This window comes from Callospermophilus lateralis, unplaced genomic scaffold (genome assembly GCF_048772815.1).
Source record: "Callospermophilus lateralis isolate mCalLat2 unplaced genomic scaffold, mCalLat2.hap1 Scaffold_79, whole genome shotgun sequence".
In the NCBI taxonomy this organism is placed as follows: domain Eukaryota; kingdom Metazoa; phylum Chordata; class Mammalia; order Rodentia; family Sciuridae; genus Callospermophilus; species Callospermophilus lateralis.
The window spans coordinates 6,189,387-6,216,765 of record NW_027515935.1 but is presented as its reverse complement, the minus strand read 5'-3'; the positions used below and the strand labels follow the sequence as shown (position 1 = coordinate 6,216,765).

General features: G+C 40.5%; 1 pseudogene; it reads left to right on the top strand.

The window, feature by feature from the left end:
• Positions 1–26,403, top strand: part of LOC143640944 (CD44 antigen-like) — an 80,465-nt pseudogene extending 54,062 nt beyond the window's left edge.
• The last annotated feature ends 976 nt before the right edge of the window (positions 26,404–27,379 follow it).

Genomic DNA, 27,379 nt, shown 5'->3' with positions numbered 1-27,379 from the left:
TTGAGAAACCCAAATCCCTTGGATGATGACCCCAAAAGATCAACCTGCAAATAAACTCTATGATCAGGCTCCAGGGGAAAACTTCCTTCACTATTTCTTCATCTCTAGAGCATATTTTTCAATTTCCATTCACTTTTTTGTTGAGTGTCTATGCCTGTGATTCAACAGGATACCGTTTTCCTTTTGGAGGGGAAGGATAGCTACCATTTTTCATGCCTATTGAGAATGTGTTTCATGATTCTAGACATTATTCTCTTAACTTGTGAAATAGTTTTGGGTTATTTGGGTATCAAAAATAAGCTTTGAAAGAAGATGGATTTGCAAATATCCTTTTCATAAAAGACATTCTAATTTTGTCATGATCCTTCTGTTGGATGTTTATGCTATTCTAACCCAAATATTTTTGTATGACAATATCAGGGAACTGTTATATGGATATATACCTCTTTTTTTTTTCAACGCACTTTTCTGATGGTGATGGGTTACTTCTGGACTTTTTCTATTGACTGTAATGCATCTTGTTTTTCTTTCATTGGCTGTGAATGGCTTGCTCATGATATTTGTATTTGATGAGAATTACCATGCGTGTCTGAGAAACATTCAGAGTTATGTGGCTAAACCATATTGCTATTCTAGGTAGATGTTCTTTCTCAGAACCATCTACAGGAAAGTTCTGGATGCTCAGGGTATTTTTTTCTCCAGGAAAATTAACTAACAAAATAATGATTATTGTGGTATAATTTTCAGACACCTGCCTCTTCCGTCTGAGGTAGCAAACATGCCAGCGATACCAATTCTTTGGCCTTTCAAGTGCAGAGGGCCACCTACAAATCTGCATGGATGGGCAAAGCTCTGTCATCTCTGGTGATCCTCGGTGGAGGGCTGATGTATTCCAAGCTGTTCTTCATGCTACCACAGTTTCTTTGGCTGCTTTCTCCAAGAAAATCTCATGTTCTGAACCCCAACGAATTCTATGACAGAATGCAAAGGACATTGAGATGCTTCTCAATATGGTGGATCAAGCTGAAGGCTCTCTTCACTTTCTCTCTGTTTCCATGCAACCATCTATACAACCTGGTATAGATGCCTCATTGTATAGACTACAGAAGGAGTAAATGTGCAGTACAATTTGTGAAGGCTCAAGAAATAACATTTTCCTAATTGCTTCAATCATCATTATCACAGTTTCAACCACTCCACGGGTTTCTGACCACACAGAACAGAACCATTACTGGAACCAATGGAGGCCAAGCCATTAAAACCCAGAAGCACCACTTGAGACAACCACAAGAATAACTGGTAATGGGTTATATGTAATTAACGAAAGATATTTTTCCTTCAAAGTCTATGATGCTGCAATTGTCAACCCTTAGGACACAGTGGAAAATTTAGTTAATGTTGCATCATAAATTCTCAGTGAACTTTCATAAGGATGCTCAATTCCATTTAGGAGTCAGATATCAGTCATATCATCTGGGCACAAAGTATTTGGGGGGGGGCTTATTATAAAATGAATACATTTGAATGGTTTATAGTGGAATATCAAGTAATCATGAAGAAATTTCATTCCCATTCATTTTTTTCTTGGGACATATTAGTGAAATCATTCAAATTTTTGAGAGTGGTTGCTCCGAAGTAGTGTTCAGACATAACACTTTTAGATAGCATGTACATAAATGGAAGAAGAAAACCAATAAAAGTTGATTGATAAAAAAAAAAAAATCACAGCATGTATAACCTCACCATAACAGATGTAGACAGAAATGGCCCCAGTGTTCATGGAGAAAACTGGACCCAGGAACCACAGCCTCCTCTCATTCACCATGAACATCAGGATGAAGAGGAGGCCCCACATTCAACAAGCACAAGTAAGGATGGTGGTTGGCAGCTCTTGGTTACGGGAGTGAGTAAAGACATTCCGGGGGCTAGGGAAGACAATTTTTAGACACTGGCCACACTCTGTGTCTCCGAACAGTCCTAATCTCTGCAGAGGCTGAAAAGGGGCCAAATCTGCACACAATTTTTAGAAACTGGAAGAAAAATGCTAACTTGTCAGGTTGCACGAAAGGCCAAAACATTTATCTGAGATAAATTCTATATCTGAGATAGAATTCTGTGCTAAAGATTCCCAGAGGTCCCATATGGGTGATTTGTGTGGGTTTATGGAAATGTATGGTGAAGAGTGCGTTCTTTGAGTGCTTAGTGGAGGATCTGGAAGGAAAGTTTGACAAACAGAAGGATCTTTGGAATTATTCTTTCTGTGAGGATGTATGATAAACCCACTTTCTGTTTCATGTTCTCTTTCTCTGTTATAAAATGGCATCCCTTGAACTCTTGGAGAAAAGTCAATAATATACATGGTCTGCATTTGAATTCTACAACTGCTCTTTTTCTGTTTCCAAACCCAGGGGAACTTGAGGGATGCTTTGATACTCTCACTGTCATTCTCCTTATGCACAAACACCTCAGGTTTTCTAAAATAATCTCCAGGCTCACCGCTTGACTATCAAAATAGGATGAAAACAAAAAGAGAAAAAGTAAAAAAGTATGTTCTCTTCTTTCAGATTTGTAGCTCTGAGAGATGCCTACCTTATTTGGAATAAAGTAAGCTTTTTTTTTTTTTAGATAACAGTTTGTAGCATTTTTGAAACTGTGGTTCAACTATCACTCTCACAACCTTGAATACCCCTGTAGGGGACAGGTACTAAACAGTGACTTAGAAGCTAAAGGAGCTTTTGGGAATCACTCATCTGAGGGATCCCAGACAACCAAAGAAAAATTTAGGACACTGTTCAATAAGTCCTGCACATTGTACTGAATATGTCCAACAGGCAGGCCCACATGTGATTTCTTAGCCTAATATATTTGATATAAACATAATGATTGTGAGCTGGGTTAACAAAGAAGTGTTCTAATAGGAAAAGGAAGAGAGTGGAAGTCTATAGTCCCCTTTGGGCTCTAATAGTGTATCTTAGAAATTATTCTAAACATTTTGTACTGAAGCAGAGCACATCCTAAGTGACCTGGAATTAATGAGCCTAATGTCAGAAGGTAGTGGTTTGGGGTCATTGCCATAGGGTTGTAACCATGTTATAGGTCAGTGTTGTAACACCCTAGACATTGTAACAGCTTTCACAATGGGTAAAGCCATTGCTGGTACATTTTTGTTGAGTGTGCTATAGGGAACATGACCCATGTGATTTGTCTGACTATACTTATGTCACAAGTTGTTATACTCTTCCTCCAAAGTCAGCAAAGAGTTAATTCTTTGAACAGTTCTCTTAGGCAGGATATGTGAGGCCACTCACCACAGTAAGATAAGAATTGTACTGGAAATTCACAGGCTATGGCCTGGTCTTAACTTTGCACCAATCCAGCCACATGATTTTGAACCAATTAAAATTTCTTTGGTTCCTAGTTTTTTCAGCTGAAGAATTAAAGGATGGGGCCATTTCATTTCTAATATTCCTTTCTGAATATTAGTGGTGTATCTCCTCGTTGTCTTCCTTTTCTACTGTCTCTCCTCATGAGTCTGTGCCCTTAAAGTATAAGAGCTATTGATGAGGAAATGGGACCACAACGGCTCACAATTGACATTCTTCTCACAGCCTGGGAAACTTCTAGTAGTACAACAGAAGAAACAGCCACCCAGAGAGAACAGTGGTTTGGGAATGGATGGCATGGGGGATATCACCAAACATCAAGAGAAGAATCTCATTCAACAGCAGGGACAACTGGTAATGGATGGTTTAATAAGCAACCTTGAGTGGGAACTTCCTTTTGAATTAAATACTGAGCACTGAGGACATGGGACAAAAGAATAATGAAGAAAAGATCCTGTTAGGTTTCTGAAAAAGTCATGTTGTGGTGAACACAGAGGCAAACCCTAAAGGCTCCTAAAAATCACCTGAACAGGAATAGCTACAAGCACACAAAGGAAACACAGGGAATATTTCCTCGAGAATGTCACTTTCAGATCTAGCTTTGGGCATCCCCTAGTGAGATTATAAGAGAGACACTAAGCTTATAAAATGCTTCCTTTTGTAAAAAAATCTACTCTCTAATGTGGGCCCATCTTTATAATATGGCCGTGCGAAATACTAGGCTTCTGAGAAAGAATGTTGTTAGAACTCTAGAGTAGAAAGAAGCAGAACCCGATATTATGAGAAAAATGACACCTAGCTGACATCATCTGGGCTTTTGTGCATATCTGTTTGGTGATTTCTCCTTGAGTGTACAATTGCTTTCCTCATATTTATAACCAAGTCACCTCCTCTAATTCTTGAATCGTGGGACTGAATAAATTGGACTCAAGTCATATCATTCTCTCGAAGTGATGCCAAATCACTTAGTTCTGCAAGCTCTTGTGCATGACTCTTTGGTCTGCGTGACTGAAGTATGGAAATACACCCTGCTTTGTAAAGAATGTGAATTTCACATTCTTACTTGCTACCAGTGAGAAATAGTCCCATGTTTCCATTTGCAATATAGAATATAATGCAAAATATCTTTCCAGTGCATGGCAACTTTTGAATGAATTCCTAGTAGAGCAAGGGATTCAGTGACTGGCTATGTGGTTAGGTTGTTGCTGGGGAGATACTGTTGTGAGCTTTTTTAAAATCTGTCCTTCTCCATAGGTGAAGAATGAGGCAGAGGCATACGGCACATTTTTTATATGGCATTTGTGCCATGAGTCCCATTATTAAAAGGTTGTTTTTAATAGATTCCATTCATGCTTTGGTGATGAATGGTATTGACTTTCATGCTTAGCCCGTGGCAATCTGTTATCTATCTGATTCCTTCTCTATATCACTAACAATCTTTTGTGTATTTCACTGGAATGTGGTTTTCTCTGCATGACATCATGCACTTGGGTGCTTGTACTCTCCCCTTAAGGGGATTGACACAGCACAGATCAAGAGTTGTTTCTTCATCTTCCCTTGATGCCTATAACTCATTCTGTATCCACTTCCACTGCAGAAATTGTTAATACTTTATGTCCTCTAGTTCACATGCCAGTTGCCAAGAAAATGAGCATGAATTAACCCAAACCTGCTAAAACATTCTGTATATGAAATCTCTTTGCCCTGTGTACTAGAAAGAGAGTTGTAATGTTTGGTCTAGAGAATCTTTTGAAAAATATCAGTGTGTCCTTGGAAAAATGTCAATTAACACTTTGACAATTGCTTTAACTGCATGGTCATAGAAGCTTCAGCCCACAATGGCCATCCAGATCAAAGAATGACAACACAGCGTCAAGAGGACGATTTCTGGACTGATTACTTTGACCCAATCTCACATCCAATGAGACGAGGTCATCAGACAGAAAGAACCATGGGTAATAGTCTCTGAACATTTGAAATTTTATATATATATATATATATATATATATATATATATATATATATATAACAGCAGAGTGCATTACAATTCTTGTTACACAAATAGAGCACAATTTTTCATATCACTGGTTGTATACATAGTATATTCACACCAATTCATGTCTTCAAACCTGTACTTTGGATAATAATGATCGTCACATTCCACCATCATTAATGAATATATTATGTTTTTAAAATCATGCAGTTATTTCTCTTAGCAATGTGTCCTGGGTTTTAGGCCAATCTACTTTTCCTGGGAACTTGAAATTTCTTCAGAACTCAGTTTTCTTGGTAGGAGAAATAGACACATTCATCTGAATATGAAGTCCTGATATTAGAATAAATAATTTTGCAAGAGCATTAAAGGATTATTACTTATATATTGTGAAAATGGAAGTCTTTTCCCATGTGGAGGGGTTAGTCTCAAGATTGCTCTTCCATTTACATTTTTTTTAAGTTTTAGTTGTAGTTGGATACAATACTTTTATTTATTTATTTAAAATAGTGGTGCTGAGGATCGAACCCAGGGCCCCGCACGGGTTAGGCGAGCGCTCTACCGCTGAGCCACAATCCCAGCCCTCTTCTATTTACTTGTAACCCAAGGTTTTCAAAAGAACAAGGTTATGGAGTCAGTGACTATTTCCATTGCAGTCTAAGAAATAACTTGTCTTTGGCAGAAAAATCAGAGAGGTTAAAGAGTTGATGAGTAGTTATACCAAAAATGTAACTAAAAGGCTCAGAAAACTTGATTATTCTTGTCACATTTAGAGACAATATGGTATTTTGTGATTTGAAATTTAGACTCTTCTTGGCTTTTGGTGAAAGTTCATGAATTTAATGGGTGAACAACTTTTAAATGAGATGGAATTCCTGACTTCTTAGATACCCTTCTTTCTTATTTACCTATGAGCAATTCAAAAAGAGAGAGAAAAAGACAGTAGTTACCGTTCTGCAAGATTAGAATATTGTGAATTGATCCTATCAACTTGTATAAAGGAATTTCTCTTCATTATAACAGGTGACAGTTTGCTTGGGAGAAACTTCAAGAATTGATAGTATGTAGTGCTCCTCTTTTATCAATAGTAAATAAGTTGAATAATCCATAGCCCATGCTCTTTAAGAAACAAAATTAGCTGTCAAAGGAAAGCATTTAGCATCAAAATAGACCTAACAATGTGAAGCAGAAAGAGATGTGAAATCACTATTGCCAACAGTAATTGCTCAATAAATTCAGAGCATCCCACACCCTCCAGAGAGCATTAGAGGAAGATGGATAGGATCTGTTTTGGGGGAAATGGGAAAAAAAAACTTGGGTAGTTAGAGAAAGGAAGTAAAATATTTTCTTTTAACAAAAGGAGATTCACATAAGGAAGACCACAAAGGAAGAAAAACCAAGAAATAACTATGTCAGATTGGTGGATCCCTTGTCATAGGGAAGAAGAGTTGAATGGCTAGGTTGGGGCCATTGCGTTGAATTCCTGTAGTGCCTCATGCAGCCTCTGCACACATTTTAGTGCAACATGGCTCCTGGGGGCTCTGATGACATTCAATAGAAAACAAAGGAAGTAAGAGATCCTCAGAATCAAACTAAAGGGTCTTCAAACTGAGGCAGAGAAAGGGATCCCATTACATGGTGAGCAGGTAAGGACAATACAGCTGGCTTCAACGGAGGAGTAGCATACTACCTCTTGAAGGAGTCTATGAATAAAATGAAAATGAACAAGAGTGGCTTTTTTATGGCAGAATATCTACTAGGAATTTTAATTTGAGTTAGTTGGCCTTTCCTCTTCTTTGAAATCTGAGAGAGTAGAGTCCGCCATACATTTCTATCCTGCAAAGATCTTGATGATCTTTTCTTTTAGATTGTGAAGACTTCCCCGCAGATGTGGGAGCCCAGTATTTCAGCACTCTCCTCTGGAGCTATTTGGAACAGATTACATTTCCCCAGAGGCAATAGTGTGGGTGGATTGACTCAACCTTTGGCCTCTGTTTCACTCAGGATTTGTTTTTTCAGCAGAATAGACCTGTGATAACTATTAAAAATAGGATCTCAAACACTTTAGTGCTAAGTCTCTGCACCACTCATCACTATAGAGAGTAAACTTCAAAGATACCTCGTATTTATGCTTCTTGGGGAGGGACTCAGTGACATACACTGCTTCTTGTTTCTTGTCCCTGCTACTTCCTGTGGCCTCTGCCTAGGTAGTATTATATAATGATTGTTTTGTTTTGTTTTGTTTTTTTCAGTTTTATTTACATGTTCACTATGTGAAACAAAAAAGGACTCAATGAGGGAAGAAGGGTGTTAAAAAGTCATTTTGCCTACTAGGTGGGAGGTGATTCTGCATGTCTAAGAAAGGCCATGGGCACGGAATGGGACTAATATGGGTTATGTTTCTGCCTCTGCAAGGCTCGGGAGTCCCATCCTGTGCTCATGTAGCATCTTTCTAGACTCAGCAAAAACAAATCAAAATCACGATTTTGAGACCACTCCACCCTCCAGTGAAAGCTGGTTACTTCTTGTGACATTCTGAGAAACAATTGTCTCCACTCTGGAGCTCTGAAATCAGTTATGTGCTTTCTTTCCTCCGACCGGTTTCAAATATAAAACGAACTTGGCTACAGAACATAAATGACCCTTAAGCGGTGGTTTAGGAAATAAAGCAATAACACTGATTTAATTCCTTCAGATGTGGACTCCAGTCATAGTACAATGCTTCAGCCTCCTGCCAATCCAAACACAGATTTGGTGGAAGACATCAACGGGACAGGACCTATTTCAGTGACAACTCGTAAGGATGATGACACTCAGCCTTGTTTGTTGACCTCTCTTCCTGCTTCGGCTCTTTCCCATGTTGGTCAAGATGCAGTGTTTGGTGGTGGAATTGTGCATTTTTTGTTTTTTTTTGTTTTTGCTACGTGGCTCTGCTCACCCCAGGGTGTTATGCTATCTTCATTGTCTATATTTCTTGTGGGTTGTTGAAACCTGGCGTTACCTTCATTCTTGGTGCCTTCCAGATTCAATGACTTTCTGAAGGGGGGGGGAAATAAAGGAAGGAAGGAAAAGAGGAAGAAAGAGGGAAAATAAAAAGGAAGGAGAGAAAGGGAGGAAGAAAGAACAAAGGAGAAAGGAAAGATCAGAAAGGAAGGAAGAAGATAAAAATGGATTACCAAATGCATTCTAAGTACTCATATTAGGGACACCCAAGACCTCAGAGAGGACAGAGGTTTCTCTTTGTTTTAACTGACCACCTCCTTGAACTCTCAGCCTTGCTTCAGTAGAGGCAGACAGATTGCTTTCATGGTTGTGAAAAGACATTTTGGGGAGCCAGATCGTCAGAGAGAGGTGGGAAATCACTTTAATCCACAGAGGAGGGCAAGGCACATTGTGGACAATTGACAAAGGTGGCAGGGTCCCCGGAGGACCTGGACAAAAGAAAGGAACATTTGCCAATGCCCCACTTTTTTTATCACTAAGCATTTGGTAGGAAGCAGCATTAAACTTCTAGTAGCCTTATTTTTCACCATATGTACAGGCAAATCTTAGAGATCAGGCTGAAGTCATTCATAATTCCTTGGCAGAATATGAAGGAAATCCAGAATTGAGAGGGTCTCATTTTACTGCTTGCTACTCATAATGGGGAGAGTCTTTTATATGAGCCCTTGAGGCCCAGCAAAAGATCAGCAAGCATGTGTTTGATTGTTGGCCATATAAATAGCACAGTGTGAAGCATCAAAGGAGCTGGTAAATAAGCCTATGAACTGGCTTCTGCCAATGAAGAGCTTGTATTTCCATTTTATGTTTCTTCTGGCTTTTGTCCTGATGTTGGGTTTGGGATTTGGTGGATGTCTGTCTCTTGGTAATGTTTATTTGGTGGTGGTCACGACTGATGGGTGTGTTTTATGGAGTGCTTGCACCTTCAACTCAAAGGTCAGTACCTTTCCTAGAAGAATGCAAATGAAATGAATTCAAAACACTCAAAGTGATTTCAGTTATGGGCAATGGTTCAACCTCAGAACACTGAGGGTCCTGTGTTTGCCCAGGGAACCATTTCCTTGGTGCAGTGATGAGAATCCCTGTCCACAGACAAGATCAAAAAACCAATAATAGAATGAAATGGTATCTTTCACTTAATGGTTTTTAGAAGGGAGTTATGTTTTCCTTGTATAAATTTGATTTGAGTTACTCAAGCAGGTCATCCTAAATGGTATCTTTTCTCTTCTGTGGTTACAGGCATCCTACACAGTGTTATTTTTTTCCTACAGTCATGTTTGTTGACCCTCAATTAGATGCTTTTGACTACTGATAGGAACACTAAAATTTAAATATTCCTTTTCCATGTCTCCGTGTTCTCTGGTTTTCTTGAGGGTCTGGGTGCCATGCTGTAGTGGGAACTGGGCTGATGCATGGTGGGTGGGGAGTTCTGGTTCAGGCTTCACCTTGGCACTTGACCTTGATGGGCTGTACCCAGAGACAAAGGGGAAGAAAGTAGAGACAAAATGGAATTCTTCTGCATATTTCTCCATGCGATGTGGCATATCTCGTCCTCCTCATGCACCTGTGCATAGATCCTTCCTGTTAGCAGATCTCAGAGCGCTTGTATTACGGTTCAAAATAACACTGGCTTCATCCCTCATTGAAACAGAGCACAGTCATTCCCAGAGCTTCTCTACGTCACATGGAGAACTGGAAGAAGATATAGAGGAAACAACTGTTTCTACTATCACATCTAGCAGTAAGGATTATAAAGCTCAGCTGGCTTCAGCTATTGATAAAAATCACTATTTTAAATGTGCTTTTTTCAATGTCTTTGGTGGAGGGACCTCAGCTGGCTGTTGCTACACTGCTTCTTTTGATCAAAAGGTGCATCTGATGGTGGTCTATGCATTTTCTGCTCTGTAGACCTCTTAGAAGCCATTGTACATTAAATGTAAACTGTGTTGCTTAATCTCTAAGGCCATACTTCTGAAGCTCTAGAGTTGGTGACTTGGTTTAAAAACAATGTATTGCTTCCTTACTATTTGCAATTGCTGTAAAAGTCTAATTCTATCACTTTACGTTCTTTACATTAACAACATTATTTTGCCATTTGACCTCTGGAACGCAACTCTGTGGTGCTGGTGACCATGAAGCTGTGGCCTCCTGGAAAGGGAAGGAAGAGTTAAGTTAGCAGCCTTAGGTCTTTGAAACCTTGCGTTTTCTATTTCACTTGCAGGCAGCATAATTTTATCTTTCACACTTTGCTTTTCAATGCGGTGTTCCTTCTATATCTTTGAAGGTGGATTCCACTGAGAAAGAGTGCAAAATTGTCTAGTACCTGAGCTGACTTCAAGGCCACAGCTGTCTTGGCCTAAGCCTTACCTTAACAGCTCAGGCAGATGTTTCAACAAATGCTTCTTCTGGGTAGTAGAATCACTTCTGTTGAGTGCCGTCCAGGTGGCATCTATTGAGAAATATCAGTTTTGTTCAAGAGTGTGACCAACTTCCCTGTCTTTTGCTTTTGTTCTTGGATAACAAGAGGAAGGCTTTTGTAGCAATCGCATGCTATGAAAAAAAGCACGTGGAGGGTGGTGATCTTACCCATGTGGGGTTTTCATTGATTCCACCTCCACACAGATAGGAATGATGGCAGAGGTGGAAGAAGAGGTGGACATCCTCCTGAAGACTCAACTACCTAATTGGAAGGTAAAACCTCCCACTACCCACACACAAGGGAAAACAGGACCCGCATCCCAGTGACCCCTGCTCAGCCTGGGGTCTTTGGAGTTACTGAAGTTCCTGTTGGAGATTTCACCTCTAATGTTGATGGCTCTTTACCAGGTAATTTGGCCACTTGTTATCTGGTTTGCTTTCTTTACAGAGAGAAATCACATGCACTTTTTTCCTATTAAAGGGCTATTTTCTGTGTAGGCTGTGATTAGGCAACTTTGTAACTTTCATCCTGGACATCAACTCTACCATCAGTAAACTCAGGTTTATTTAGGATAAAAATAATGCTTCCATTTGCCAGTGCACTTTCCATTTTTTTTGTGTGTGTGTGTGACTTGGTTGTTATGGTGAGATTTCTTTCTTTGTCTTCTTCTTCATCTGGTGATCTATCAAGTTGAACCATATGAAATTAATGGTTTTGTGGAAATAATTGAATATTGGCAATTTCATTTGATTCAACTAATATATGCTGCCTATTTAGTATAGTTTACCCAAATGTGTGAGTAATTTCCTTTATTATCTTTTATTGGTGATGGATTGATCAATTTTACCTTTGGTGATGGGCTGGTGGCTAATCTCTTCTAGTTATGATGCACTAAAAGCTTCATGATCCAATCTACTATTAATGAATAGAAACTACTTCTTTTATTGTAATGGCATAGAAATGACTTATTCAATTAAGTCTGATATGCACTTGGAATGAGACTCTTCTTCTCAAATAAGCAGTTCTCTAATTATTCTTTTGTTTGTTTCTCACTGTGCATTAAGAAATTCACAGTAAAAAGGGGGGAACTAGAAAACATTCACTCTAGCTAGGAAACTAAAAACAAATTCCCTCTTCCTAGTATCAGCCATTTGAGTACTTCTTATGGCTCATTAACATATTAAAAATTAGTGAATTTAAATATATGTTTTTTTTTAATAACAGAGACCCTCCCTCCACAACCCTTCCTCCCAAAAGAAGAAAAAAAATATGAAACCTAATACATAAAACAGGTGGCTGTGTGATGCTATGCCTGATGTAGGAAAAGAAATTCTAGAAGGTCACTTGTTTGGCCTGTCTTTTGGGCTGCCCACGCCAGGATTTCAAAGAAAATAGTTTAAAAAATACTGACCTCAGCAATACTGGCAGGACAGAGCCCCCTCACATTTCTTGTTTTTTTTTTTTTTTGTTTGTTTGTTTGTTTTTCCATTTAGCACGGTTCTATTCTTCCTTGCTAAAAACTCCAAGAACCATTGTTAGAGATGTGAATGTTATGAGTACTGCCAGCTGGGAGTACCCCTGTAATCTCAGCAGCTCTGGAGGCCAAGACAGGAGGATCATGAATTCAAAGTCAGCCTTGGCAAAAGCGAGGCTCTAAGCAACTCAGTGAGACCCTGTCTCTAAATAAAATACAAAATAGGGCTGGGGATGTGGCTCAGTCGTTGAATGCCCCTGAGTATAATCCCTAGTACAAAAAAAAAGAGTATTGCTTAGTTTCTCTTGGCAAAATAAGGCCTGTTGTGCAACCTAATGGATTTAAATTTTAAACAGCAATTTTAATAGTTACAGTATCCTATAAGGTTTACAAAACCATGGAGATAAAAGGCCTTCTATACAATCTGTATTCCCAGGTACTAATCCCTTCTGTGGAGTGTACAAATGTAACCATATGACAGACTTTTCATGGTTCCCCGTGGAGTAAATGATTAGTGAATAGTCTGATTTCCATCCTTGGTTTTCATTCAAACACTCATCCAAGTGTATTTCTGCCCATACATTTTTCTCAGTCTCTATGTTTATGGCTAGGAACTAACACATTCAGAACCGTGGTGGCAGTGCTGGTGATGGTTTTGGTGATAGTGGTGGTGCTTTTGGTATCGGGGATTACAATGGGGCATTTCAGCAAGTGCTGCCATCTGTTATTCTAACCATCAACCAAGGAGCAAAGCAATCTCTCAAATATAATTATGAGGGTGATCACCTTTCCTCATCAGGGAAATGAAGATGATCAGGTTACTGTTTTCTTTCCAGGTACCTTCTCAATGGATGACTACATCCACTTTATGAAACCATTTTGTGATTTTTTCAAAAACAAGATTCTAGTATGATTAGTATTTTTTTTTTTTTGAAATGTGGTGTTGTTGTGGGGTGAAGAAGACAGTGAATTCCCATAGGCTAAATCCGGGATTCGACCTGTAGATTCAGATTTTAGCAATTCTTGAGTTGGTCTAAGATTAAGCTTCATAGTAATGGATGTTTGAGAAGATGGGATTATATCAACTATTGGTATTGAAAATATAGTCTTGATTTTTGGAAAATCATTAAGAAATAATTCTAATACCTGGATACACATTGTTCACATGTTATCATCTCACAATTTCTTTTTTCACTTTTTTTATTCCCTTTCCCCTAAATAGGTGGATGGCTTTTCTTTTTGAATCTTTAAATCTTTCCATCACAAGATTTTTTAATTTTAACTCATTTCCTGCCTTCAAGAAATCTCTTTAAGTGTTCCATGCCCTGAGCCAGAGTACACAGTGATCAGAAGTCTCATAATCCAAATTTTACTGTCTTTATTTAAAATACACAATGTCCAGTTCCAACCTCAGACCTGTGAGGGCATAGTATTTTTGTGGGAGAGTTCTTTGCCACCATTCTTGGATTTCTACCAAAAGCACATCTCCTAGGGTCATCCATGAGGACCTATGCTACATCAGCTCCCTTAATTCTGGGATTTGCAATGTTGGGGCAAGGATCGCCTACAGATTTAAAGCCAAAAAGTGACGGGTTGTGTGAAAATGCAAGTACTCCATACTGACCTTCCATCATTGCCCATGACAGGAGACCAAGACGCAGGTGGGAGGTCCCATACCACACATGGATCTGGATCGGCTGGTGAGTTTGAAACTGCTGTAGTCGTTTACTGTTATAATCGTTGAACCTGAAGATTACCAATGAAGTGTGAGTCAGTGTCTCCAGAGAAGTTGTTCACACATTTTTAGCAGGCATTACAATCGTGGGGAGGGTGAGTGAAGTCACATTGCTCGGGCCCCACCCTGAAAGTTTCTGATTCAGTAGGTCTGGGGTGCAGCCCAAATATTTGTACTTCTAATAAATTCCCTGGTAATGCTGATGCTTCTGGGACAGGGACCACACTTTGAGAACTACTGCTCTAGAGGCAAGTCTTCCATCTGAAAGGATCAGCAAGAATTCAAGCAGGGCTGCTTGTTAACATTTGCCATCTGCCAGAATGACTAAGAGTGTGAGTCTGAAAGAGGAATATCCTGATCCCAGTTCCTCTACACATTAACCAAGAAAGATACACAAAGGGTTGGAGATTCAGTTTCCTAACTAATAAATTTTCGATAATTTGTCACAGGGCATTGATTTAAAGTCACATGATACAATGGCTAGCATTTAAGAGTTTACTGAGTGTTAGCAGCGTTGTTCAAAACACTTCAGAGGTTATACCATATGCGACTGCTATTTCTTCTATTTCTATAGGGCAATAATTATCAGTAATTATCAAATTCAAAGTTCATCTAATATTGATTCATTTAATTAGTCTGCAAACCCTGTCGTATATAAGGACCATTTTTTATTCCCATGTTCCAGATGAGGAAACGAAGGTAAGTAAGTAACCTGGCCAAATTGGCATGTCCATTGAGTGACAGAGTCAGGTGTAAAACCCAGAGATGCACTGCCTCTCATAAGCACAATCTAGAGAAAGCAACCCATTACGACCATAGTTACTGCCAGACACACATTATTAAATAGATTCCTGTTTGCTCTCAGATCTCATCCCTGAAAACAGTACTTCCGGCAGCAAAAGTTTGACATGGGGCAGCTGATCTCTCATGCTGGGGCTAGTGAGAGGCTCTGCCATTGCTGCCTACTGTGGTTCCCCGTTAGCACTGCAAATCCAGGTGACCTCACACAAACCAGTTAATCCATGTAAATTATCATCCTCCCCTTCATGCCCAAGTTGGGGCAAGGATCGCCTACAGATTTAAAGCCAATCTGAAAATGGATAGTTACATGGTGGCTTTGATAATAACCCTTTATGGAAGAGCATGGGAATGTAGGGCTCATTTGAAATACTTCTGAAGTCGAGACAGAAGTTGAAGATTCCTTGGGTAGGGCCCTTGACCTTTCCCAGCCTCAGATCCTTATTAGTAAAGAGCAGAGCAGACCAACCAGCCTCGGTTACCCCCTAGAGTTTTTACGAGGAGCACAAGGTGTCAGGAATGTGCAAGTATTTTGGAAACAGTAGGGTGTTATTATTAAAAGTCCTGCTCTTTGAAACCAAAAGACTCCAGCTACTCTGAAATGTGGTCCTTGGACCCGCAGCAGAGACACCACTGAAGAGCTGGCTAGAAATGCAGCATCTCTGGCCAACACAGACAGATTGGATTAGCATTTGCATTTTAACACCCTCCAGGTGGTTTGTGTAGAAGTCAAAGTTTGAGAATCTCTATCCTCCACTGCCTTTCTCACAGCTGAAGCCAAATGAAGGCTCTCTGCCCATGTCACAGGTTGGGTCTCACCTCCCAACAAGGGTGCCCGGTGCCCCTCTTTGCAGAACTTGCTCTCCCTGCCAGTCCCAACCTTGATGGATTTGTGGACCTCTCTAACTCAGGAGAGCCTGCTGTCTCTTGTCGATCCTCTTCAGCTTTTGCCTAAAGTGAGAATCTGGTGGGCGGGAGCTGGTCTTTTTTTTGGCTCCTGTGCAGGTGTCTATTGTTCAAACAGGAGGTTTCATGTTGTTGTGTACACACCCAGATCTTTCCTTGCTGGGAGCACTTTTTGGAAAATCAAAATAAAGAGATTATCATCTATTAATGGTCTCCCTTTCAAATATCAAAGGCTGCTGTGAGTCAGAAAAAAAAAATGACCAGAGAGAGTGACTGTACCTTAGGTGGTTTCCAAGGCCAAAGATCTCCAACTTAGATGGCCACTATCCCACGACTTGTGCAGGTGAAGACCTGCCAATGACCAAGGACCCTGGCAGGCACTTAGGGTAAGTGCTTTGGACACTTTTGAGGTTTGTGGAGTAAAAGGCCATTGTCAAAAATGGGCTGGAGTATGTTGAAACAGTAAGACATCTGGTAAGAATTTGCTCTATTATGAGTTTTAACAAAAACATCGAATTATATAAACAGGAATCTTCCTACCCCAAATAATCATTGTAATCAATATTTCAGGGTCTGTTCTGCATATTCCAAAGTCTGACTCTCTAAGAAAAGCTAAGACAGCAGTCCCCTGCTGTCTAAATCTGCTGACTGGCTAAACATCTGAGTTTTCTCTCCTCAGGGGCCTTCGGTAGATTATGGCAGGTTCCCATTTGCTAGAGGACATTTGTAGTAGGACATTTCAAGTTTTGCTCTCAGGTAGCATAGGAAGCATCAAAAGGCAAAAACAAACACACAAAATTTATGAAGCTTTAATTTATTTAAGTCTCTTAGCAAGGTGTCTTACAGCGGTTTGGTTGTTGTTGTTGTTTTAATTTTAATATGATACCGTTCTCATTTTGATAAACCACCTATTGTTTTGACTTGTGGATTGTATGTCTTGCAAATGCTTCCCTCCCATTTGGGACTTTGGGATCATTTTCTTATTATTACTATATTTAGTAGTAGGAAATGTTCATTTTTTCCAACAAAGGTATGTTCCACCAATACATGGGTAAGGAATCTACTAGGGTGATTTTTCATTGACAGAAAAGGTCACTGCTCCCAAATCCTTATTATTTGGTGTTTGTTTTGGCTTCTGTGATGATATTAGAGGTGATCTTTAGATTCAGTTTGGATATTACATGTGTAAGCAGTGAGAGGGGTGGACACCTGACTTTTAAGAGTGTCAAGATTTGAGACATCTGAAGCCAATTCTTTATTTGGCTCAGGACCAGAACTGACCATTGCATCCCCTAGAGATCTTGTTAAAATGAAGACTCTGCTTCGGTAGGTTTGTAGGAAGGCCTGACATTCTGCATTCCTGGTGAGCTCCCAAGTTATGGCTATGCTGCCAGCCTAGGGGCCAAACTTGGAGGAGCAAGGTCCTAAATTAAACATAGAGATTAATAATTACACACAACCACCATGACTGCATAGTTCTTTAAGTCTCTGTGAAATGATGATTAAGTAGATTCTATTATTATCATCCCCATTTCATAAGTGAGAAAACCAAGACTTAAGGAGGGTAATTTGACCCAGCCCACATTGTTAGCAAGAGGCAGATGTAGGACTGGAATCCAAGGCTGCCCAGCTAGAGCCCAAAGCCTTAACCACTGCACCACACAGCTTCTAAGAATTTTCATGTTCCTTGACACAAAATAACGTTTCTGAGCCTTCCCCTTAATTGCATGGAACTCTTGAGGGGGGTGGATTTTCTTGCAATGTTTTTTATATAACACCATAAATGTCTGTGGCTTCAATCTATAAATAGTTTCTTAGTGATGCAGACCTTGGAACTTGGCCCCACGTGTTGCTCTGGAAAGAACTCCTATTTGCGCATTCCAAACTTGAGCTAAAAGATCTTGTTGCTTTTCCCCTTAGGACATTTAAGTGGGAATCAAGAAGGTGGGGCAACCACGACTTCTGGACCTATAAGGAAACCCCACATTCCAGGTGAGTTTCACAGTTGAAGCAAAAAAAAAAAAATTCAAAGAAAGTTTCTCAGAATGTTCCAGGAAGAAGAAGAAAACCAATCAAATGCCCATTCTCCTAAATTAAGGTCCCCTGAACCTGATGGCTTCTCTTTGAATGTTTAAGAATGAATGAGAGTACCATGCTTCTTGGAAGAAAAGGATGGAACACTCATGTTTCCTTGGTCCCCTGGGTCACCTAGGTGGGCTGAGCTCACATTCAGATCCCCTGGCCTGTCTCAGAGAAGTGCTATGTTATTTACTAAAGTTTTCTTCACAAATGAGTGATTACCCGAGCTCTCCTAGGACCTTCCTGTTACCACCCACTGTCCCCTTTATTTCTTGGGCTGGATTTTTTTTTGCATTGCAAATAAGGAGGAGACATAAGGACCATCTGTGTTGGGTGGAGAAAAAATATCTTTTTCCTTCATTACTTTTTTCATGAGGGTCAATCCACTGATCCAGTCAAAAAAAAAAAAAAAAAAAAAAACTTCAGAAAATATTCCATGTTCAAGTAGTGAGGGGGGTGAACACTGACTTTTAAGAATGTCAAGATTTGAGACATCTGAAGCCAGTTCTTTATTTGGCTCAGGATCAGAACTGACCATTGGTAAAGGGCGATTACAGAAGGGAAGGGCTCTCCCAGCATAGTAAATTACCCTTTTAATTCTCCCCTCTTTGGAGGGCTCCAAACTGAGCCACCAATGGGGAAAGAGAAGAATGTGGTGTATGCCTGGCTCCTCTGCCTCAGCTTGTCTGAGCACACTTGAAGGCAGAGCCTCTGGAGAGAGGGGATGGGCTGCAAGGGAGGAAAGGGAAGGAAAAGGGAAATGCAGGAACTGTGATTGGCAGTAGGCATCTTCCCAACTCAAGTGAGAGTGAATGTGGAACATCTCAGGACTGGAGACCAGGGCCAAGGTGCAGGGTAGGCTGGAGAAATAGTACACTCCCGTCAGCCTCCTCACTACTTAAGATGAGCCAAAGGTGGTACCCAGCAGGAAATAGGAGGAAACCAAGACTTCTCAAGAAAGTGGACAATGAATGACTTTACATCTTTCTTCTTTCTCAAACCCTGGTTCATTGCAAACATATAAAACTTCCACTTTCCAAGTCCTATCTTAATCCTATCAAAGCCTGATCTTAAAACAAGTGTATAGTATTTCAATAGGGCACAGTCATACATAGTATCAAAGAGGTTTTCAAAAATATAACTAAACAAATGGATGAAAATATCTCACCATTCAGAAGCTCCATGGTTACTATTTTCATCTGTATTCTTCCTGTTGTCTTTCAATGTAATTTATGTACAAAAATAGAACTGTATGGTATGTGCAGTCTGGTCAACCATTCCTGGTGGTTGACCACAGCTTTTTCACATAGTTTACTATTTTCTTTTTGGATATATACAATGGATATATCCTAATTTATTTAACCAATCCCCTACCATTGGATATTGGGTTGTTCCCAACTTTTAATATTAGAAACAGCACAGTAAAGTGCATCTTTACAGCTAATTTTGAGATTCTATAAGTTCCAGGAAGTATAACTATGGGATTGAAAGCATGAATATTTTGAAAACTCTTGCAAATGGAGACAAATGACCTTCATTACGTGTACACAGATTCACCCACTTTCTACCTCCTGAGCAGGGTCCTTTGCCACACTCACTAGAATGTGATCTTCATTTTGTTTAGAATGTTTCTTTCAAAAGAAGCATAAATTTCCTTTAACCTATTTAATAATACTGCACCAAAGACATCTACAAGTCTCAACAAGTCACCCTAGGTGTTTTTGGAAAGAGATTTCTCATGGTAGGACTTGAAAATGCTGACTGATGATAAAAGATTCATTCAGGAGGCCTGTTGGACAGCAGTACAGAAAAATTCTTATTTTACAATGACCTGCCTGGTGGCTGGACCTTTTGGTTGGAGGGCTCTCGGTGCTGACTGTGGTTCTTACTTGAAACAGGTTGATTTTTAAACTGAATTTTTGGTTTTACAAAGTACATTTCCAAAGCTCACACGTGTCCTTTGGTTCCTTCACACCAGAGTGGCTCATCATCTTTGCCTCCCTCTTGGCCCTGGCTTTGATTCTTGCAGTCTGCATTGCTGTCAACAGTCGGAAAAGGTAAGAGGCTCCCCCTTGGGGCCTGCAACTTGGGGGAGGCATCATTTAAACTGAGGCTTTATGTCCTTGCTGCTCGGAGTGTAGTTCCTGTGAGCAGCAGCCTTGGCTTCCTGGGAGCTTGTTAGAAATGCAGAATCTCAGTTCCACCTGTTTTACAGTTTGGGCTTTAACAAGATCCCAGGGCTTGGTGGGCATGGCACAGTTTAAGAAACCCTTCTGTCCCATTCTTTAGAGAAAGGAGGCATGTGTGATTAGTTGGACCCCCACTTTTAAATGGTGGTTGAATCTCATGGTTCTTAATTTTTGCAGAGTTAAATCCAATGAAGACTCTCTCTCATAAAAGTTATGAAATAGCTCATAGGGAATGAACAACGAAGTATAGATTCACTCATTGATTTGTTAAATAAACATTTATTAAGTGCTTTGAGGATCCATAAAATATGGAAAGATTTAGGGATCTTTAGCCTGAGGCCCATGGAACCTTCCAGAACCCTTGCCTGAAGGGTTTTTTGTGTCTTGTGTTTTTTTTTGTAATAATGTTTTCTATTTTCTGGAAGCTGCAGTTACAAGAATTCAGGTTATAGCCTAGGAAAACTTGCTAACATTGAGATCTATGGAACAATAAAGAACTTTCCTTAGGAGAGTGGGTAAAGACAGAGCACTCCAGTGGATAAAGATAGAGAAGACCTAGAGAGAATGGACAAGTGTTCTCTTTGCCTGTCCTTAGAGGCCCCCCTGTCTTCCTACCTCAACCGGGGCTTAGCAGTTTGAAGATTATTTGCATGGCACATACACATAGTTAAGCCACAAGCTGGACCAGAAACAACACTACCCAGGGTGAACAGAAGGACAGTAATAATTCTCGCAACAGAGGAAATGAGCATTAACCAGACAGACTTTAAAATAAAGGTGTACTTTTATATAAGTGGAAATTTTCTGCCCAAGACTCTTTAAAGACTCATTATGAAACCTTTTTAACATTAAACCGTTCGTAGATGTCCCCCGGGATTGCTTCTAAAGTAAGAGAATCTTATTTTCATGTAGGGCTGCCTGTATTGTGCCTCTGAATCATCTCACAGGCCAGAAAATGCCCCTTAGTTTGGGAGAAGCCCTAGAGAGGAATTATAGACTCTTGGTTGTTCACTTTTAGAAAACAATAAACAACTAATATCATATTGTGCATAACCTTTGTAGTCTCCAATTATCTGAAGAAATCAATAGTACCAAATTTATGCTGGTACAAGTTAATAAAAGTAGTATATTTTTGTGCCCCTGGGTTCAATCCATAGCACCAAAAAGAAAAAAAAGTACTATATTAAAGTCAATAGCTGTGTTGCTCGCTATACCTTTGAGAGCATAAAAAAAAAAAAAAAATCACACAAAGAACAAGAACCAGGGGTCTAAAAAACCTATGTGCTCCTATTAATAAAAAGGGATTTTTTAAAAAGATGAATCTAAATAATGTGACTTGGGGAAACCATTAAAAAAAAATCTTTATACTTCCCCCCCAGCTTCCTTGTCTTCCCTTGGATTACTTTTGATCAATTAAATATGAATTTCCCATTGTTTGAAATTAGTCCTTTTGTCCCAGGCCCTAGAATGTACCCCTAATGCTCACATGTACAGTCCATAAGTTTTGCACATGTCACCAAGGAGACCTTGGCCTGCATGCTGTCGACGTGGGGAGCCCTCCGAGAAGCAGCTCAGCTCTCCCCAAGAGCAGCTGGGGTCTGTACATCTTGGAGGGTTAGCTCCCTGTCTTGTCAGCAGCAACAGAGAGGACAGGGCCTCATGGTCCTGGGTCCCCTCCCCCCAAGACCAGCAGTCACCATAGCAACAGGCAAACAGGGACACACAGAACCCAGCAGAGCAAGTATCTCACTGGGAAAGTAGCTGCGTGGATGCCATAAATTACTGTGTCCCGATTTGATAATTGAAAACAGATTTGCCACTCAGCTAAAGGATGGTTAACGGCTGCACAGGCCCCGAATGTTTACTGCATTCCTAAAGCCAACAGCCCATTTCGAATCCTGTTAGAAGGCTGAGGCCTTTCTGCTTTGGGTGTTAACACTGAAGAATGATGCAGAATGCTATTTTCATCAAAGAACGTTTGGTTGAAAATAGGACCTCAAAGCAGACTTATTCATTCAGCAAACATCTTTTTTAATTTTATTTTGGTACCGGGCATTGAACCCAGGGGCACTTTATCACTGAGCTACACATCCCCAGCCCTTTTTTATATTTTATTTAGAGACAAAGTTTCGCTGAGTTGCTTAGGGCCTTGCTAAGTTGCTGAGGCTGGCTTTGAACTCTCGATCCTCCTGCCTCAGCCTCCTGAGCTGCTGAGATTACAGGTGTGTGCCACCATGACCAGCTCAGCAAATATCTTTTGGGTGGCTCCCGTGACCATCAGCACTGGTGAGAAGGAAGAGAAAAAATGAAGAGTGCTGTTCCTTCCATAGAAGAATCTTGAGTTTTAGTGGCTGTATAAGCCTGTCAGATTTGAGTCACTTCTTATTTGTGGAGAACACCATCAGTGCCAGCCATTGTATAGGGATTATGGTTGAAAGAGGAAAGATGCTAGTGGCTGATGTTGACATGCAGGATTGACCATGACAAAGTACTCTGTGAGACACTGATGTAGGGTGTTCCATGACTTCTTCAATTTTCCCCACCCCCCGCCATCTTCCAAAATTGCTTTCATTGATGTTCTTTAGGAGACCAGCCTCGATGAATGACAGCTCCCCAAAGGGAAATGGACTTGATTCACCCCCACTAAGAGCACACCATTTCAGGAGTCAATTGGGGTGGGAGATATTGGATGAAGTCCAAGAGAAGCAGCCTGCAGGCATCTTTCCCTTAAAGAATTTTTCCAATGTGTCTGAAGAGGGGAAAAAGACCGAGGACATTGTCAGAGAAGACTTTCCAAGACAGGAGGGATTTAAGGACATTTCTAGGCTGATTGTGCAGAAAAGACCTCCGCAGGTCTCTGCTCTTATGGGAATAATCATGTTTTCTGTGAACCCAGAAGGCAGTTACCCACCCTCTTCTTGGTAGGTCCCCTCCATAAATCTCCGTGATTTAGAAATGTCTTCCTGGTCTGTTTCCACTGTCTAGCTTGCTGGGATCCTGCTGTCTACAACAGTGCTGTTCAATAACTCTTTCTGAGTGATGGACACATGCTGCATCTGTACTGTTTGTCCATAGCCACTAGCCACCTGTGGCTCATGAGCACTTAAAACATGGCTAGTTCCACCAAAGTAGTGAATTTTAATCCCAGTGGCTCAGGCGACTGAGGCAGGAGGATCGTGAGTTCAAAGCCAGCCTCAGCAAAAGCCAGGTGCTAAGCAACTCAGTGAGACCCTGTCGAGTGCCCCTGAGTTCAATCCTCAGTACCTCCCAAAAATAAAATAATAATTTTAAACTTTACTCATTTTCATTTAAATTCAGTTGACACTTACATAGCCACCTGTGACTGGTGGCTACTGTGTTAGATAGTACAGTTCTTAAACAACGTGAAATAAATTCCTAAATATTTTTTAAAGATTTTCAGGTAGAAGAGACGTGAATCAGTTAAGTTAGTTGCCGAAGAACTCTTTTGAGATAAATTCCACCATGTCCTAAAAGTTTGTTACCTGTATTTTAAAGCCCATTCAGCCTGCCCTGCCCCCTCCTGGTGAGCCCTTCATCTGGTGGTCACTGTGCTCGGTCACAGCGGGACATTTCCATGAGAGAAGACAAAGGCAAAACACAAGTCAGCAAGGATCCCCAGCCTTGGGAGTCATAAGGTCTAAGCTGTGACTCTGGCAATGTGACTCTAGACAATACCCGTGACCTCTAGACTTAGTGTCCAGTTTACATAAAAAGGAGTTGAGCTGGATGATCCCTAAGGTCTCTTCAGCTGCTGTTCTTCCTTCATTCCTATAACCAAGGAAAATGGAAAATTTAGCCCTTATCTTTTGAAACTATTTATTAAGCACCTAGATCACTCAATATTGGACTGAGTTATTAACAAGAATCATCTTACCCTCCTCCAAGAGCTCAGACAGATAATGGAGTTATATAAATCCAAAGAGGAGAGGAGCCAGCCAGAGGTCAAGTGTAGTATTCCTGTGTTCTAAGGTCAAGTGCTATTTACTTCCAATATCAGCTTCATTTAGATTAATAACGTTCGTCCCCTCCCCTGCATGCAGAGACAGATTTTTGGTTTTTATGCTTACAAAGCACTATGCCACTTCATTCCCCTGCTCACCCATACACCGGCAGGCAAATAGAAATTACTTTAATTAGGCAACTTTCCTCCAAAGAACACCTGAGAATTTAGAATCATGCAAGTGGCAGTCAAGTTGTAGCCCTTTAAACCCTTTTAATAGTACACAAAACATGGTAGGATGAGGCAGCCAGAGGAAATCAGTCTAGTCCATTTCACATGGCTCTCATTATGCCAGCAATTACAGCCAGCCACTTCTTGATCGCTTCCTGTATTCCGGATACCCGTCTAAGTGCTTAGTGTCCTCAACCCACATTGTTCATAAAAGCAATAAATAATATCCATAATAGACTCTTTTATTGAGTACCAGGATCTATGTCAAGGTCTCTCCATTCTCATGTGAGGCTGATAACTCTCAATTGCCTCATTTCACAAGTACCCAAAACTGAAGGTCAGAGAGGTTGAATAGCCCCAGGTCACACAGGTGCAAGCTTTCACAGCCCAGCCTCCCAAACCCTGCTCTTGACCATGCACCCTACTCTGTGGGCTTTATCCACATTCCCTGTCCTCGTAAATGTGCTCCGTAGTTAAAGCATCTTTCCCTCCACCCTTCACCAAACCTCATGCCAGAGGATATAAGATCCACCTCCTGTGGAGGGGTTATGATTTCTATTTCCCCAAACAAGAGATTAAAGTTTATAGCCTTGGCAGTCCTACAGGGAATGGCCTGTGATCATGAATAATAGAGGCTTTGTCTCTATAACTCAAATATCCAGCGGCAAAGTGAACAATTCTGACTTCATACTGTTTCCAGATATCCAGATGGTTGGCAGCACTGATAAGAGCCAAGCAGGGCTGGGCTTTTGGTCATAAAAGTCTAGATCTGAATATTGACTTTGTCAGTCTTATCCCTTAGGTGACCTCAAGAAAGTTATTAAACTTCTCTGGGCCCCAGTTTCCACTGCTGTGTAATGGGGACGATTGCTGCTTTGTGGGACTATTATAAGGATCATGGATAATTATTTGCGAAGAGTCTGGAGTTCAGAAAGTATTTAACGAATGCTAATACTTCTCTCCTCTTCCCCGCCCTCCTGGTAGTTGTGAAACTGTGCAACTTTGCTTCCGTTAAGCACCGTTTTCTAACTGCTCTGTCTGTAGCTGTGATCATGTTACAGGAAAGAGGAAGCCCTGCACCAAGCCGGGAGGGTGAGGCAACGCTATGACAATAGCAGGACAGTCTCATGCTCATTTGTAGAAAACCTTCTTCTGCATTTGAGTCTTAAGTAAGGTTATGAAGAAACCTTAAAGTAACAGCAAATAATTTATCTTCTACTCAGGATTATACGTGAGTGAACCAATGTTAGGGAAAATCAAAAATATGGCCTCTATTTCTAGAACAATGTTGTTTTATTCTTCTCTGTGCAAGCAGTAATAACACTGACAAAGCCAACGAAATGTTGATGGGGAGAGGAAGTGGTGCGACTTTCTTGAATACACAAATCAGAGTGATTTACAATCATCATGTTGATGGTTCACCTGAGTCTTCAGGAACTGCTGCAGTGTTCACAAAAGGCAACATTTCCATTGCATGGTGTGGTGGGAGAAGAATTAGAGCTTGGGAGTCAGACCGACCAGGGTTTGAATCCTGACTCTTTTACCGCTTGTTGAATATTTTGGGAAAAATACTAAATATTCAGATCTCCAATTCTTTCTGTGACAGGATGATAATAATATCACTGGGTTCCCAGAGTGGTGATCACGGATTCTCCAACTCGTCCGTGCATCAGAAGCCCCCACAGACTGTTATACCTCAGGTCCTGGGCCCCAATCCTAGAGTTTTCTGATTCACTGAGAATTTCCATTTCTAACAAGTTCCAAAATGATGCTTTTGCTGTTGGTCCAGGGACCTCACTTTGAGAAATGCTGGTTGTTAAGAATTGATAAGATAAAGTAGAGAAGGTATCAAGCTCAGTGCTTTTAGGTCATTATAAACTGTGATGATGGTCATGGTCATGACTGAACAGTGATGATGGTCATGAAGATGGTGATTGAGTCATTTGACCCTGTCTCCACTTTATCTTAGTCAAAAGGCCAGGAACTCATGCTCATTTTACCCTTTCTCTCGATGTTTTACAAATGATTAGGTGTGGGCAGAAGAAAAAGCTGGTGATCAACAATGGCAATGGGACCATGGATGACAGAAAGCCAAGTGGACTCAACGGGGAAGCCAGCAAGTCTCAGAAAATGGTGCATTTGGTGAACAAGGAGTCATCAGAGACCCCAGACCAATTTATGACAGCCGATGAGACACAGAACCTGCAGAATGTGGACATGAAGATCGGGGTGTAACATCTACACCATTAACTTGAAAAGAAAAAACAGTTTGAAATATAATCATTACAGGGAGCTGGGACACTTCACAGATGCAATGTGCTACTGATTGTTTTATTGGGGACTTTTTTTTAAGCATAAAATTTTCTACTTTTTTGCGGTTTTTTTTGTGTTTTTTTTGTTTTGTTTTGTTTTTAAAAGTCAGGTCCAAAATTTATAAAAACAGCATTGCTTTCTGACATTAGGACTCAGTTAATAATCCACAAGAATCTGACAGTTCCAGTTCCCCGCTAGAGGCCTTCAACCCTGCAGGGGTGTGCTAAAGATGGCTTCTAACAAAGACCACAAATACATGTGTCTGATTCCCAACCTTCTCCATACCCTATCTCCCAGCTAAGAGTCACCAGCTAAGGACATTCCCAGGGGTTAAGAGGGATTGGTCCCTGGGAGAAAATCTGAATGGGCCCATATTGTCCCTCCGGCAGCCCGTCCCTGGGCATTGTTCTCAAGTGAGGTTAGGGGTTTGGGGTATACTGGTTATACATACCTTTTAACAAACAGACCCCCCTGGAAATTTTTCAGATGCTTCTGGGAGACACCCAAAGGGTGAAGCTATTTATCTGTAGTAAGCTATTTATCTGTGTTTTTGAAATATTAAACCCTGGCGGTCCTTTGATCAGTATGATTTTTTTTTTAGGTTACTTTGTCAGAGGCATAAAAGGGTTTCAGCTGATACATAATAAATATCTGTACTTCTTCCATTTTAACCCTTTGTGCTGTGATCTTTCTGTCTCTAAAACCAGCAACACCTGGGTCTCTAGAGCTCATTGGGATAGTCTGAGAATGGTCCTCCTTAAACTCATCACAGAGTCCCTGGACTCCCACTCAGGATCCCTCAGCCAAACCTCACAGATCAAGGAAGGCAGCACTGTTTGATTTCTGGGGCTGTTTAGAAGCTTTGTCTTGGATTCTGGAGTCAGAATTGTGAGCAGAA